Here is a 15,699-nt window from a genome sequence, read left to right as displayed (position 1 = left end):
CATCAGCATGCACGTAACTTAAGCCTGTGACATGTGTCATTCAACCTTGCAAACTCTTCTTCTGTCTTCCTTGCAACTGCCTCTAAATCCCACTCTGGCCACCACTCTGGTTCCCTGTGCACTTGTGCTGGAGCGGCTGCAGATGCTATAGCGTTTGGGATATTCTTGTATCATGCAGGCACTGGAGGAGGGGCAGTGGCGGGCAGTGTTCGTACAAAGGATGTGTGTACCCTGCCACTGCGCGCCTGGTATGACACCCTACTGGGGGAGGCTGTGCTGTGTTTACTGTGCTCTAAGGGACGGGGCACCCCTGGATGCTCACGACAATAGGAGTGGACAGGGGCATCTCTACTTTCACAGGGCCTAGGGGTGCATCCTCCAAATCTTCACCATAGTTCTATAACCCCCTTTCTGTTCTATGTGTACATATGGCCCAACACCTCCTTATTATTGGTTCCCTGCTATGGCCATGCCTTATACATGCCTCCTCTTGTCTCGGCAACACAGTCCTTATGATATTTTATAATTTTCTCCTGATATAAAGGGAGACTCGTACACATATACTCCAGTCGAGTCAAGGCTCTGATCCAGCTGTGCCTTACTGCCCCATCCCTTTCCCATTTCTGTCCCACTTTTACCACTTGTCACTCTTCACACCACACCTCATTTTACCACACTCCAATAATCCACACACTCTCACACCAAACATGCACAAATCACTGTTGTTCCACAAAATTATATATACAACTAAGCTGGACTGCTCATCGGTCCTTACCACCACAATACACAACTATTCATCCTTACACCCCCTTAATTTTGGGCGCAGGGATCCAAGGCCCTCTCTTCATACTGGACATCTACCCATATTCCTCTTTTTATCCTTAGTTTTGCAACCCCAACCAGAGAGGATCCTGTTACTCTCTTATCATCCTTCACCTCATATTAAATACCATGACGTCAATCCATATAACTGAATACATATACAACACCACATGGTCTTTCCACTCCACATCCACTTCACTATCAACACACACACACTCCTCAAACTCTCACACCGCTTCCCCTTATAGTTTTCTCCCACAAAGGTGCACTTACATCTATGTGCTGTCTCAATTCCTCCATCACAGGCTTCCATCAACGGCCTGCACAATCCGGGAATAGCACCCTGTTCCGAAGAACAGACACTAATTTAGGCAGCACGGCTCCTGTAAACCTCTCGAGTTTGTACACAGGGGGATGCTCACTGCAGAGGGACGTGGCCCCTCTGAATGTTCAGCCAGGAATCCTCCAACACAACATAGGGTCTGGGATCACGTTGAGGTCACGGAATTTGTATGGCAAGACCTCCAGACATAAAAATACAATAAAAAACAGTCCTCTAGGGAAAAAGTCTTGGTGCACCTCTTTGCAAGGAAAACAAGATTTGTTTTATATAAAAAAAGGAAAAGGGTATCAGAAGGTCCTGTACAACCAAACTGACATAGTTCTCTCTGTTAGTTCAACGCAGATACATGGCATTTAAGGAAACAAATTGTCACTCATGGTATAAACGATGTACAGTGTTATTCCCCTACCCTCATTGGCTACCACCTATATACATACGGTTCTACGTGATTTTGCCGACCTACGTTTGGTTGTGGTACTTTTCATCGCCGGATTTTACATCGCCAGAAACCCTGTTTTTGTTTTTTTTTTATTCTGTGGGGTTTCCCCCCCCAGACCGCCCCTTACTATTATAATAATACCCCAACCCCAACAAAACACCCCCCAAAATAAAAAAATAAAAAACGGGATTTCTGGCGATGTAAAATCCGGCGATGAAAAGTACCACGACCAAAAATAGGTCGGCGAAATGCGTGTATACCATACATACTACCAGTCCCCTAAAGTGCCTTGGCCTTTTGGCCACATCCTAATCTACCCCTACCCTCTAACACGTGTGGTTCCCCTAATCCATATCCTTGGTTCACAGCTACTGGATTAGCGAGTTACCTTGGATGTCCCCCGCCCCATTGACTTAGTCACGTGGTGTGGACCTGGTCATTAGCATGAGCATAGTGGACAACTCTGAGGTCAAATTGGCTGTTTGAAATAATAGTACACTCCTCTTGATACCATACACTCAGGCGCCACAGCCATGCACCCCCAGCTCTGGACTAGATTTCATGGCATCACCTCTTGCTCTTTACATCACAAATCACAAGATGTTATGCTCCCCCCTTATCAGTTGCCCACCCGCAGTACACCTCTTTGCTCTCTCCTTATATCTCACTACTGCTTCACAATATCAACATTGCCTATGCCTACGGCAAAGCCAGTGCAGGCAAAGGCACAGTGTTGTACACTGCACTTGCGCAAGATGCTGGCCAACTGTCCATCAGGCCTATGCTTCCGCCATGCAGCTAATTTCCTGGGACGATCGAATAAAGACCAGATACCAAAGCCCACTTCGGCGAAGCCCGCATTGGCAAAAGGCACAATGTTGTGCTCCACAGGTGCACAAGGAGCTAGCTGACCGTTTGTCAGGCTTATACTTCCGCAACGCAGATGCAATATATGCTAATTTCCACCGACGATCGAATAAAGACCAGGTACCGAAGCCCACTTCAGTGAAGCCTGCTCAGGAAAAGGGCGCAGTGTTGTGTTGTGCACCGCAGGGGTTAAGCACCATGATGTGACGCCCCTAGGACTCCACAACTAAGAACTTCCAACTGCACCCCAGCCACCCATCATGGCCCGCAACCCCGTGCTTGAGGTAAGCGAATTCGTGCAACTTGCCCTAGAGTATTCACCCATCTCTTGTCTGCAGTGGTCTTCGCACCCACTCCCTCCCTTAATGCTTACCCCCTATCCATCAGAAAGTATCGAATCCAGCACTGCACCAGGAGATCCTTCACTCCTCCCCAGAGGTCACCCCTAACAAGACCTCAACTTGGCCTCAACGAACCCACAGAGACACGTGCAAAAAGCCTAGTCACATGCCTCGACCATGCTCCTTCGCTTAGCAAACAGCTGAACCTACTGTGAGGGTTCAGTAATGCGAGACGGACAACTGCTTGTAGTTCTCTCAGTAGTTGACCTTTTATTTCAAAAGAAAAATGCAAATAAAACCTAACTAAGCCTACTCTACCAGGTGATTCCCTACCTAGTCTAGAATCTAAGGGAGGATCTCCTAGCATTTATAAAACTGTCCCTCACAATAAACAACAGAACAACCGGTGTCTTGGATGACTTCTAAATGGCCTGAGTAGATCTTGTTCCCCAGGAATGACCTTCCAAGGACAATAAAGTCTTAACTTAGTTCTTGAAAACTTCCAATGAAACGAAAGCCACTCAAACAAAAATCCTCTGGTAACAAGTTCCTTCTTGATGTGTTGACAAGTTCCCCTTCCAAGTTCCACAAAGAAAACAGTGCCAATGGTAATCTTGGATAACCTCCATCCAGATAGAATGGAAAAAGTTCAAAACAAAAGTGCCATTTCTGCTTTAACAACAACTTTTCTGTTGTAACCTCTGCAGTATCTTGAATACAATTTGTCAGGATGCTTCATCTAAGGGGGTTGCTCTCTCCTTGGCAATTCTCTTCTACAACTGATGCTGTGAAAGCAGACGCCTCTGCCTCACAATCTTCTACTGTTTCAACTCCATTCAAAGGAAAATGTTCTGACAAAATGATACACAAGCACCACAGCGCTTCAGCTTCTCCTGCAAATGGATATTTTGAAAATGTGTTAGGCAACTTTAAACAGGTTTGCAAGTTACTCTTCTTTCTATATTATAAGGGCAGCCTCTTTGCCTTTCCTTTCTGTCTTTCAGCTGCCACTACAATCTGTCTCTGCTTCTAGACAGCTTCTTCCTGTCAGCTTTAACAGTCTCAGCTTTACAGATGGTTGAATAGATCTTTTTTACAAGCACCCTGCTTCCTTCCCCAACTTTATATAGACCGCCTGATTGACAGTAGTTACCCCAAAACTGTATTGCCACTCTTCTAGATTTAGATAACCTTGTCACCTTTGTAGCAGAGGACTCTGTGTTTGTATCAGCTTCAACAACTTAAGAACATCAGTGTTTAGATCTTAATTGCGCTGGTTTCACTGTGTAGAGATCATGTCTACCGGCTTGGGTAATGCTTGTTCTGTTCGTGATTTCAGCAACTTCTACAAGTATTAAATATTTGTCACGAATGTTAGAAGAGTCGGTTTTCACTTCAGAAATTAAATTAGCTATACGCAATTTCTCTTTTATGGTAAACTTCCACTTCTAGCTTGCGTTCCGTTTTATTCAGGCAGCGTTCTGTTTTAACAAGGATCAGGAAACACAGTTTCTCATACACAAACGTTCTGTGATGTGAAATGTTCTTGCAACACTGTGGGAAAGTCAATTACTACTTCTTGACCAATTGCTGATAACATTCTTCCACTTAATAGGAGGAACGCGACATTCCGGTATTGGTTTTAGAGGCAACAAGGGGAAGAGAACGATTTTCTTCTTATGCAAGCACTTTAACTTGTGCTGAAAACATGTGATGCAAATTCCCTTTATTATAGAAGAAATCTCACGACTGCAAACAACTTCACTCGTTCCAAATCATATGCAAATGTGAATTCTGCTGGCTACCGGTACCGGCAAGGTCTTTCTTGTGCTTTGGAAGTACGGAGCTTCACTCACCAGCTCCAAAGTCACAGAGCTTGCAGGCGGCTTTTCCTTCCTTACTTTCTGCCTTCTGCTACTGCTAGTTCAGGCACACTTGGGACCCACACCCCTCTGCTGCAAGGGTGTCTCAGATCCGGCCTTGGTAACGGAGAGTCTTCTTTTCACCAGATTCCCTCTGCTTGCTTTTGCACCTGGGCCTCGGGTGGATGCACAACTTCAGCTCTGCATTCGCAGCAATTCAGTGCACCTGGAAAGACTGCTAGTTTCATTCACTTTCTTCCAATGCAGCCACAGCAAAGTAGGGTGTGTGAGCACAGGACCAACTCAGAGCCTGCAGGTGAAATCTGCTCTTCCTTTGCTCCTGTGTCCCTTCTGCGGTCACACTTCCTAGTGAACTGCCAACCTTGTGCTCTGCCTCTTCTGCTACTGCTGCTGACCTTCCTGCTCCTGCTCCAGCTTCACTCTACTGCTCCTTCCTGCTGCAGCCTTTTATGGTTCTCGGGTAGGTTAACTGGCATCAGGTGCAGGTTCTTAGAGTTGATTGTCTGACCCTGCCACAGGCTGTTAGGCCTGCCTGCCTGTCCTTCAGCTCTACATGCCTTCTTCATCGCAGTCCCTGAGGGATTCTGGGACATATAGTCCTTTTTAAGGAAATTTGGTTTGTCTTCTTCCTTATTATTTCTAACAGTGATTTACCTCACTTGATGGTATTAACAGAGTGATTGTAGGGTGTTTAGAGACAGATGGTATAAGAAGGCTACATTCCCATCATCCCTTTTGGCATACCTTTGATAGTGAGGAGGGCATTTAAGGATGACAAAGAATGGTTCTGGGGTGTGACAGCTTTCGATATTTTGACCCTAGGTTGTATTGGTTTCGTTTTAACCATAGGCTGAAATTCATCAGAATGACAACATACCTCTCTCGGAATGGTCTTAATAGTTTCTGAGGGACAATACCATGTTTCATACTGCAACATCTCCCCACTGTCCTGGGTCTTGCCTTCCCCCCAGGTGATCCTCTCTCAGTACACCACCCCCAGGATTGGGATCAGGAAGTATATGCTCTTTTCTGGTAACCTGGCAGGAGCCCCTAGGTGGGATTTTGGTGGCACACTACCACATCCAAGGTCACACCCTTGAATGGATTGCTGGCCTTAATTGCAATCTGGCCAGCCCTACCACTACAACTTGCCCATGGTCTGACCATCACAACATCACCTTTCACATTCCCATCTTCAAATGCCCAGCCCTTGTCCCCCAGTGAAACCAGAAGCCCTAGCCTGTTGCACAAGAAATCTCAACAAGGACCACCTCATACGCCTCCTCTCAGACCTCAAGGTCCTGACCAACATTGCAACTAACCCAGAGGCCACTGTCAATTTTTACAACAACACTATACCACAAGCTGTTGACACCCTTGCCCGGTAAAAAAAGCACAAAGCCAATCCCGCTCTAAAGAACAATTCTTGGTTCACCCCTGAGCTCCTTGCTTCCTGTGTCAAGACACATGCCACCGAAATATCATGGAGAAAACACCTCTCCCTGGCCACCAAATCTCAGTTCACCTTCCTCGCCAAAGACTAAAAAAGAGTGATACATATGCCAAAGCCAGTAGCTACAATGAGAGAATAGATAATGCACAATCCAATACCCACAAACTCTTTACTATCCTGCACACACTTGTGTTTCCAGTCACCCCTCCCACAGACCTCATTGTAGACGGACACCTGATGATCCAAGGTGCAAGAATCCGTCACAGGAACAATCTTCTCCCTCCAGGAGAAAATCCATGTCAAGCAACTGGTGATTCCAATCTATAGACGTGACGCCTATTCCTGGATCACTTTGCGACTAAGACCTCAATGATCTCCCATGATCCTCATACAAGGTATGTAACGCAATCTAATTCTCCATTCTATATGATCACACCTATAGAGATCAAGGGTATTCTGCCCTCACACAAATTCATCCTTTTTTTACTGCACAGTGAATGGCTAGGTCCTCATCACCATTAGGAATCTGAATACCTGTCCCTTTGTACACATACGAAGTGCTGTCCTTGAACCCCAGTTAATTAATCCAGGTGAATGACCGCATAACTGTTTATACTTATGCCAGTGAGTGTTACTTGGACTATAGGTTTTCCTGAAACGTTTGGATAGAAGTATACCCACGCGGATTGCTCATGATGAAGGCTATTATAGCCGAAATGTGTTGAGCTTATTAATATATATCATTACTCTTTTTGAATTAGACTGTATGTCTATATCCATTATTTTGAATTATTTGAATCGAATGTTCCAACTTATGTTGCTATCTTTTGTTGTTTGATGAATTCCAAAATATATATTTGTAAAAGTGACATAACAGCAGCAATTTCTTGAGAATACTATGAACTATTCACACTAAGATTGACTACTATTTGTTTTAACTTTTGATTGATAACAGTATACAGGTGTGCCGGCGGCATGAGGGTTTCCTTAAATAGGACCTTCTTTTTCTCTCTGTATATTACCCAGCCTTGTGCCAGGACTGCCAATTTCCGCCCCTGCACCATGAATAAAAGATAGATTTCTTCACTCTACATATATCCAACCTTCAGTACCCATTTAAAACGTGTGTTCATAGAGTGATATCTCTAGATCATTCGCACCAAACCACCGCCGACCACCTCCATGCCTGTCACAGCATCCACCAGTCTACCAACCACCCAATTCGATTTCCGCCCAATATCAGAACTGAAAGTTGCCAACATCATCAAAGGCCTCAAGCCCTCCTGCTGCAAAGGCGTGGTCTGTCCAGCACCCATCATCAAAGACTGTGCCGAGACACTCACATCCATCATTACAGCAATAATCAACTCATCCTTCACCACAAAAACTGTCCCAACCTTCTTGAAAGAAGCCTGTATTCTCCAACTGCTTAAGAAACCATCCCACCATCCTACCATCCCCACTAATTACCAACCTATTACTACCGTACCCTTCATCCTAAAAATCTTTGTTCACGCAGCATAGATCCAGGTCCAAAAATAGCTTGAGAATAATCACATCCTAGGCACCCGTCAATCAGGCTTCCGACCAAGGCACAGAACTGAAACCGCCCTGTTGGACATGATAAAACATCTAGATGATATCAAAGACACTGGCAAACTCTCCCTGGTCCTCATGCTGGATTTATCAGCAGTGTTCAACCTTGTCGACCACCAGACACTCTGCAACCACCTAACCACAACAGCAAACTTCCCCTCTGCAGCTGGAGACTGGATCAGATATCCTTTTTGGCAGACAAATCCTCTCAGGTGTTCATGGATGATCATGTTGCCCCACCCATGCCAGTAACCTGCAGAAGTCCACATGGATCATGCATCTCCCCCACGTTGTATATGATTTATACTGAACCCCTCTTTGATCACCTGGATGGCCTTGGAATATCCTACACAAATTTTGCCGACAACACCGAAATCCTCCTCCCTCTCTCAGGCACCTTCCACCAAGATGTTGCAGCCATCAACTCAGTCTTTGGCATTGTCCAGAACTGGATGCTAACCCACCTGTTCTGCCTAAAAGACGACAAAACTGAAATCCTCATTGAAGGCTTGCACACACCTCTATTCACATGTATCCAGCTTACAAAGCATTTGATATTGACGATAACTTGATCCAAAACTCACCTGCAGCCAAGACCCTGGGCATCTACCTTGATGCCACACTTGAACTCTCATTCCAGGTCAACGCTATCGCCTCCTCTGCTGCCTACACTGACAAACCTCTTGTTGCCAGCAAGCCCTTCCTCACCACAACCAACTATTACACCATAGCCAGAGCCATCACCAGAGTCAAAATGAACTACTGCAATGCCCTCTTTGCAGGAACTTCTGACCGTGACTTGTGCAAGCTACAAACGATTCAAAGCAATGCCCTCCATTCTGCCATAGGCTTCTCCAAGCATCACCATGTTTCAGAAGCCAAGGACAATGCCCACTGGCTACCAATCCACGAGTGATTAAAACTCAAGACCCTCTTCATCGCACACAGGTGCACCACCAACACTGCCCGGTTTACCGCTCACATTGTGTGAAAAAATATACCCCACCTCGCCCACTAAGATCCACGAACTGCCACATCCTCAGAGTGCCTAACTTCACTCAAAAGACTGCAGCAGGATGGAACTTTCCTATCATTGCCGCAAAGCTCTGGAACAGTATCTCCATCGCCCTGAGAAAGGAACCCTCCTACTGAACCTTTAGAAAAAACCTGAAAACTGGCAATTCACCTAAAGCTCCCTGAGCTAAGACGCTTCGCTCCTGCAAATTTTCCAAATGGACATCCCTTCACCTTTACTAATATCGTATATTTCCCATGTTTGTTGATACCATCTGATACCTGTCTCCCCTTTCCTCCCCCCCCCCACTGCATTTGTCATGTACATACTTTCACCTAATGTAACTAGCACCTAGATACCTACGCGTTCAGTGTGCTGTAACACATGTACAAATAAATAAATACATGCTCGAAATGCACAATGGTCTATGGTCATTTGCACCATCCACTGGCCATGATTAGTGCTCATTCGTTGTCCAGCAATAAGCCGGCTATTTAGTGTCGGAACATAGGCATTGTTCTTGTTACAAAGAAGTGATTATCTTTTTAAATGATTATTATCTTGTGGGGCTATGCCTGAACATCAGTGAAACTGGAACTTCTGTTCCATGTTTTTACTGTAAAAGGAATAGGGGGGGGATCCTTGCCATTCACACAGGTGCAGCGCCACCCCCTATCGTGTCATTTTGTGACCACAGGTACCTAGAAATGCAAATCTCACCAGAGGAAGAAGCATAGATGATTGCCTGCAGCACCCCCCATTCATATGGCAGTCACTTCAGGAGGCATAAGACTGCAATAATAGAAACTGACGCACATTATGCAGATGTGTCTAGAGTTATCTCTGCAGGTGTTTCTGGGAGTACTTGAAGTGTGTAGGATCTCCTAGGCACATTTGTAGCAACACATGTTTTTTGATGTTTGTCTTTGGAAGACACTGATGCAGACCTGGCATGAATAAGGTACTGCACATTGGCAACCTCTTCATATGTGGTTGATCGTATCCTTCTTTGCGGGCATTGTCTGAACATTTCTCATTTGAAAAGGTTGTGCAATGTGGCGGTCCAATAGAAACCTTGAGGACATTATGCTCGTACATATCGATGACGGCGAATCTTAGACCTCACAAACCTTTCAAATGCGGAGCAACAGGCCAGGAAGTGATACTTCCATGTCATATGACGTTACATTTGTGTCACGACAGTGGGCGTCACCTCTGCTGAGTGTATTGGATTAATAGGAATCTAAGGTCTATAAATCTCTACGGATGCCTCTGCTTTGAGGAATGAACACAGCTCTCCCAACCTCACCACACAGGTGCCCCTCTAAGCTCTTCCTCTTCTAAAGTTCTGTGAGGCCCCACCTGTTGGGAATAGGGAATGTTACCATTGGAAACGAGATGCAGGATGACACTCACACTGTAATGGAGTAACAGCTGTTTTAGACTCACATCCAAGTCCTCAAACGGTTTAAATGAGTATAAATGGGTCATGGTTGCAAACGCTTTAATGTTAGAGTGAATTTTGTGAAAAATAATATGAGCTCCACACCCAGTGTGCATTCTGTACTTCGTGATTCAAACAACCAACCTTTTTGTCACAGACACATGTGTCAAATATAGATGTTTGGTCATTCTTATGTTCCCAAACGTCTGTTCGGTTTCATATATATCATGCAAATCCCTTAGGAGAACCCAATAGTGCAATGTGCCATTGTCGTCTTTCTCAATTGAGTACAATAGGAGTGCACCAGCCTGACCCTCTTGGAAAGTTAAGCTTCTTTCAGAAAATAATACAGGTGGTTATTTTAGGTTTTGATAATACGGCAATATAACCATTAACACCCGTGTAGTGTATACGCATGTAGTTAGGTTCGTATAAGTTTAAAAGAAATCGTACTTTGAGATATAGCACACAATCCATTTTGACAGTCATTATTCTGTGTTGATGAGCATGACGTCATCAACAAGGAAGCATGCTCTGAAAATGTAGCAGGGCACTGCACCGCAAGCTGAGATTTCTTTTTTACAAAGTTGAACACGCCTTTAGCACACTTGTATGAACTACACGGGTGCTAAGGGGTGAAGGGGGAGCAGGGAACTGAAGGATGGCCGGAGAAGGGAAGGCAGCTCTGGCCAGCTAAGGAAGCTTGGAACGCGGACTTATACCAGAGAATTCAGCCTGCATTCCGAGCTTCCTGATTGGCCAATTCCCGCTTCCGGGGTGCTAATGGGCTTTCTCAGTACCATTACAGTTACATTTGTATTATATTTTGGAAGTGATCATTTGAAATGACCTTTGTAGCATTTAAATAGAGCCAGTTTACAGTGTTCTTTCTTTGTTGAAGGGGGCACACTGTCATTAAAACCAAAGAAGTGCTTCTCTTCATTGACCACCACTGCAATGCATCATTTAGTGGACTGAACACTGACCATATAACCAGGTCTTCTGATCCTTTTCAAGGTCTGCCAGAGCCCTATCAGCTCACCAGAGCCTATCCACAGCCCCTCCAACTCCTCCATTTGAGCCAGGTGCCCTCAGAGAGATGCTGGCATTCCTGCCAGACACATGCAATGACCATGTAGACTTTTGTATTTTTGAATAAAACAACACACCTCTCCCCTTCTTCACACTATTTGTGTTTTTTTTTCCCTTTGGTTGTGCTGCTGTCATTAGTCACTCGGCTACTCGTCCACAGAGACAGAATGAGACAGAGAGATAGATAGAAAGCAAGAGAGATAGTGATTGCTAAATTGGTGAATGATACAGAAGGTAGACTTCATTTAGTCATGTGTGCTCTCATATAGAAGTTTATGTTGGAATCTTCCTGACTGCAAGCACTGTAAAACAAATCACACTAAAGGGAGCACAATTGATCAAACTCTGATTAGCTAAAAGTACGTGGTTTGCAGGCGATCGCTTCGCTTGTGCGCTATCTTCCTGGATGCGGCAGGTGGGATTTCACCTAAATGCAACCACGGTACCATTAATGTGCTATGTGTTTTGAGTATGTTTTTGCTTATTCACTTGGATCTCACGCTCTGCACACCCTAATAGTTTGCAAGGTCCCGCCTACTTCCAGGTTTCAGGGGGGTTGCTAGAACAAGAAGGTTGTAAACCTAAGACTAAGTGCAATGACCCTTTTTTACTTGTCTAAGGCCATTAAGGAGGTTTTCCCACAGATTCTCCCCAGGGTTTTCTGTGACATTTTCTCCAGATCTCCTTCAGGATATTTGACAGTCCTCACATAATAAATACTATTCCCCATTTCTTCTGTTCAGGCGTCTACTCGGATTAAGTGCTTGATTTTCCATCCTCACATGATTAGGTTATTGGGCACTGAAGGGCAGCTGCATGTCCACTTATGCATTTATTTATTTCTTGTTTTATATCTTTAAACAGAAAATACTTTTGGGTTCATTTGGGTGAAGGATCTGGAGACCTGCTCCACCTAAATTCTGCTTTAAAAAGAACACCTATGATCACAGCAGGATAAAACAAGATCAAAAGGTGATTCACAAGGAACATTTTCTCAAAGCATTTGGATTCATTGACTTCTGTAATGAAGTATTGGAGGCCATATGAGTGGCCTTTGTCATGGGATAATCTTTACTTCAGCATTGAAAGGCATTTAACAATTCAGGTCCCACTTCAGGGCCCAATTCTCAGATGCATGCAAAAATAGAAACGTGTTCTTCCATGTAGAAGGAACACTTTCCTTAAAAGCATTATATTCTAACAAAGAAGGAATGTGGTGCAGGGGCATAACGCCTTGGCTTTTTGCATGTGCCTGATTTGCAGCCTGACAACAGCCCTAATAACCACCAGGAGTGCAAGGCAGGGACTGTGAGGGTATTCTCCTGGCAAAGCCCTGCTTTTGTATGTCAAAAAGCAGGAGTTAAAATATGACTCCTGTTAGGTGCCATACACCACCACTGCACATGTGTTCCCTTTCTAAAAATAGCATTTCTCAGACTGCAGCAACCTTTTTCTAAATTGTTGGACGCTTATGGACACTTTAGCAAATTGGAAAAGTGGCAGACGTTAAAGATGTACTCGTAGTGCTGCAGGAGCACATGTTTCTCCCACAACAACATCTTTCCTGCAACCCTTCTACTCACCTCAGAATGGTCGGGCTGGAAACTGCATTGAAGAATGTTTGCTTTACACATGAATTTTATCATGTGCTCAAAATCGGGCCGTTAGAGGTGCACGTAAAAATGGAAATGTGTTGTTACAAGCAGGAACAGCACATTTCTTAAAATCACCATATTCTGAAAAAGAAGGAATGTTAAGTACAAAGATCAAATCCTCAGCTTTGGCATGTGCCAGATTACCAGCCACACAACAGCCATAGCAACTTTCACTAATGCAGGTCAGGCACCGTGATTGCATTCTCCTAGCAAAGCATATATTTTGCATGTAAAAAAGTACTTAAAATACGGCACCTCTGAGGTGTTGTTCACATCTACAGCACACATTTTACTTTTATAATGAAAGCATTTCTCAGTCTCTACCACCATTTTTTGTTTTTTACTGAAATAACAAAGCCAGATTGTGTCAACTTTTACAGGTGGAAAGCGCATGACATCTGCTCTCCAGTCCTTCCAACCTCCTGAGAAGGGAAAAATGCCTGCTTTCCACATGAGCTCAATATCGGGCCCTAAGTGAACCATTGAGGCCTTTAACTATAGGTAACGCCCAATAATGGGCAATAAGCACTCAGGATCATTTCTGGGCCCTTGTCCTGCCTGAGTTACTAGAAATTGGCCAACGTCACCTTATTGCCAATCACATTAGACAGTTGCTTGATAATCATTGGGTACCTGTAGTGGTCTTGCAGAATTTTAAAAGGGCAACCTCAAAAGCTGTTGATGACAAAAATGGAAGTTGCTTCTCTGCACAGCTTTAATGTTAGGCCATACTGCAAAATATGGGCACTCAACGGGTGCAGGCACTTATAGGCACTTACAGAAGTGAGGTCTTATAGAACACTCAGGCTGGCATCCAGCATATGCTGTGAACAGAAGAAACACTAATATCCTTACTGGACGGCGTTAGATGGATCGAGGATGCTGCGCTACTATGGGGGCAGCTGGTGGATTTTTCAGCAGGGGGAAGAGGAAAGACTATCTGACGGATTGAATCATTCATTTTTAGCCAACAGACACACACATGGGTGTTCATTTCTTTTTCATCACTGATTCCTGAACTGGATTGTGGAGTTTCCAAACATGGGTGTCCAGACATACAGCTATAGAGGGAATTCAAATATTATTTAGAAAGGCAAGGAATCCTACAATTCCTGTGGAAACCCTTGTATAAAGCACCCTCCTTATTGACCATTCAGCCCATCAAGAGCAGAGAACCTGGGGGTAGGAGCTCCAAGGTTGACATGGCATTAACAGATCTCGCCACGCGAGACGTGTCCATGTCCAGCACCTTCTCTAATCCTAAGGATTCAGCGGTGATGATGGACGTGGAGATGTCAATGGAGGCACAGGTGACGCTGGTAGAATTTAATACATCAAACCCATATCCACATGTTCCTAGTGCTTACCTTCCCATGCAGGGTTCAAGGGAGGATTTCTCTGGTGCGCTCACACCTGGATTATACATATAGAAGCTACCTAGGGATACCAAAAGCACACCTGCAAAGTCTTCACACAACTGAGGAAATGACATCACGGAGCGCCAGCTCTGACCCCCCGCGTTGCCAGTAGTTGACGCACTGCGTCTAAGGTGCTGAGCATGAAACACTGGGGTCGCCATGAGTGTGGCTTTAGTTTCACAGCAGAAGGATCTCAGCGATAACTACCATTGCTGACTCTTTGATCAGCTAATACCAATCTGTGGACAGCTCTGAAGATCTGCACGGCAGGACAGCGGGGCAGGGCTTTCTCAGTTTGCGCAGCAATTAATTGCCACTGAGACCAACTAGTGATGACCACAGATGCAGACACATCTTGAAGGCGTTTCTCTTCAGATGATCTACCAACAGCGATTAGACAGGACACTCGTACATACGGAGGACTTCTTTGTATCAGGAGGGATTCATCCCTGTGAACTTCAGCACCTTTATGCATTATGCAGTGACTTATGAGCTATCTATATAGCCTGGATTCGATAAAGGCAGCTCTGCCGAAACACGTGTCATCCACAAAGGCTCTAACATCACAAAAATAAACAGGAATTGATTAATCATCACTACTTGCCATTCCATTATTTTTCGGCGCACTATCAAGGGATAGCTCAACACAACCATTATATATAGACAGGTTTATAGTCATATTTTCGAAATCAATGATTTTAAATGCATTATTGTCGAATCAATAATGTCGAAAAAAAAATTGCATTTTTTTAAATATATTTTTTATATGGGGTGTTCCCCCCGACCCCGCCTTTTTTTAAAAATAACCCTTATTTTATTATCTAAACCTCAAAAAAAACATATCAAATAAAAAAATAAATATTCAACACTTTTTTCGACATTTTTTTTTCAAATATTCGAAATTATTGATTCGACATTTTGACTGCACACCGATTAGACACTGTATGCAGACGTTTTTTTTAAATAAAGGAATAACCTTAGTGCCAGGAGAAGGTGTGTTTAATAAGTGCACATTTGCAGAATAGAACATAGCATAAAAACCTTGTATGTATGTATGTATGTATATCATCTTATATAGCACCGGCCGCCCGCAGGCATCAGGGCGCTTTGACAAAACAAACACAAAGCTATAAAAAAAAAACTCCTGTATCTGACTAAGTGAACTAAGACAGTAGCTGGGACTCCTGAGTTTCCTGAACAGGTGAGTCTTCCGGAGTTTTCTAAACTTTAAATGATTGCCTTCCGTTCTCATAATCGCCGGAAGTGTAGCTAGCAGGTCGTATACTGCAGGTGATAAGGAGAACATTGGATGGGGAGAGCACTGAGACAAT

Source organism: Ambystoma mexicanum, chromosome 7q (assembly GCF_040938575.1).
Source record: "Ambystoma mexicanum isolate Mex_15411 chromosome 7q, UKY_AmexF1_1, whole genome shotgun sequence".
Lineage (NCBI taxonomy): Eukaryota > Metazoa > Chordata > Amphibia > Caudata > Ambystomatidae > Ambystoma > Ambystoma mexicanum.
This window is presented reverse-complemented; position numbering follows the sequence as displayed.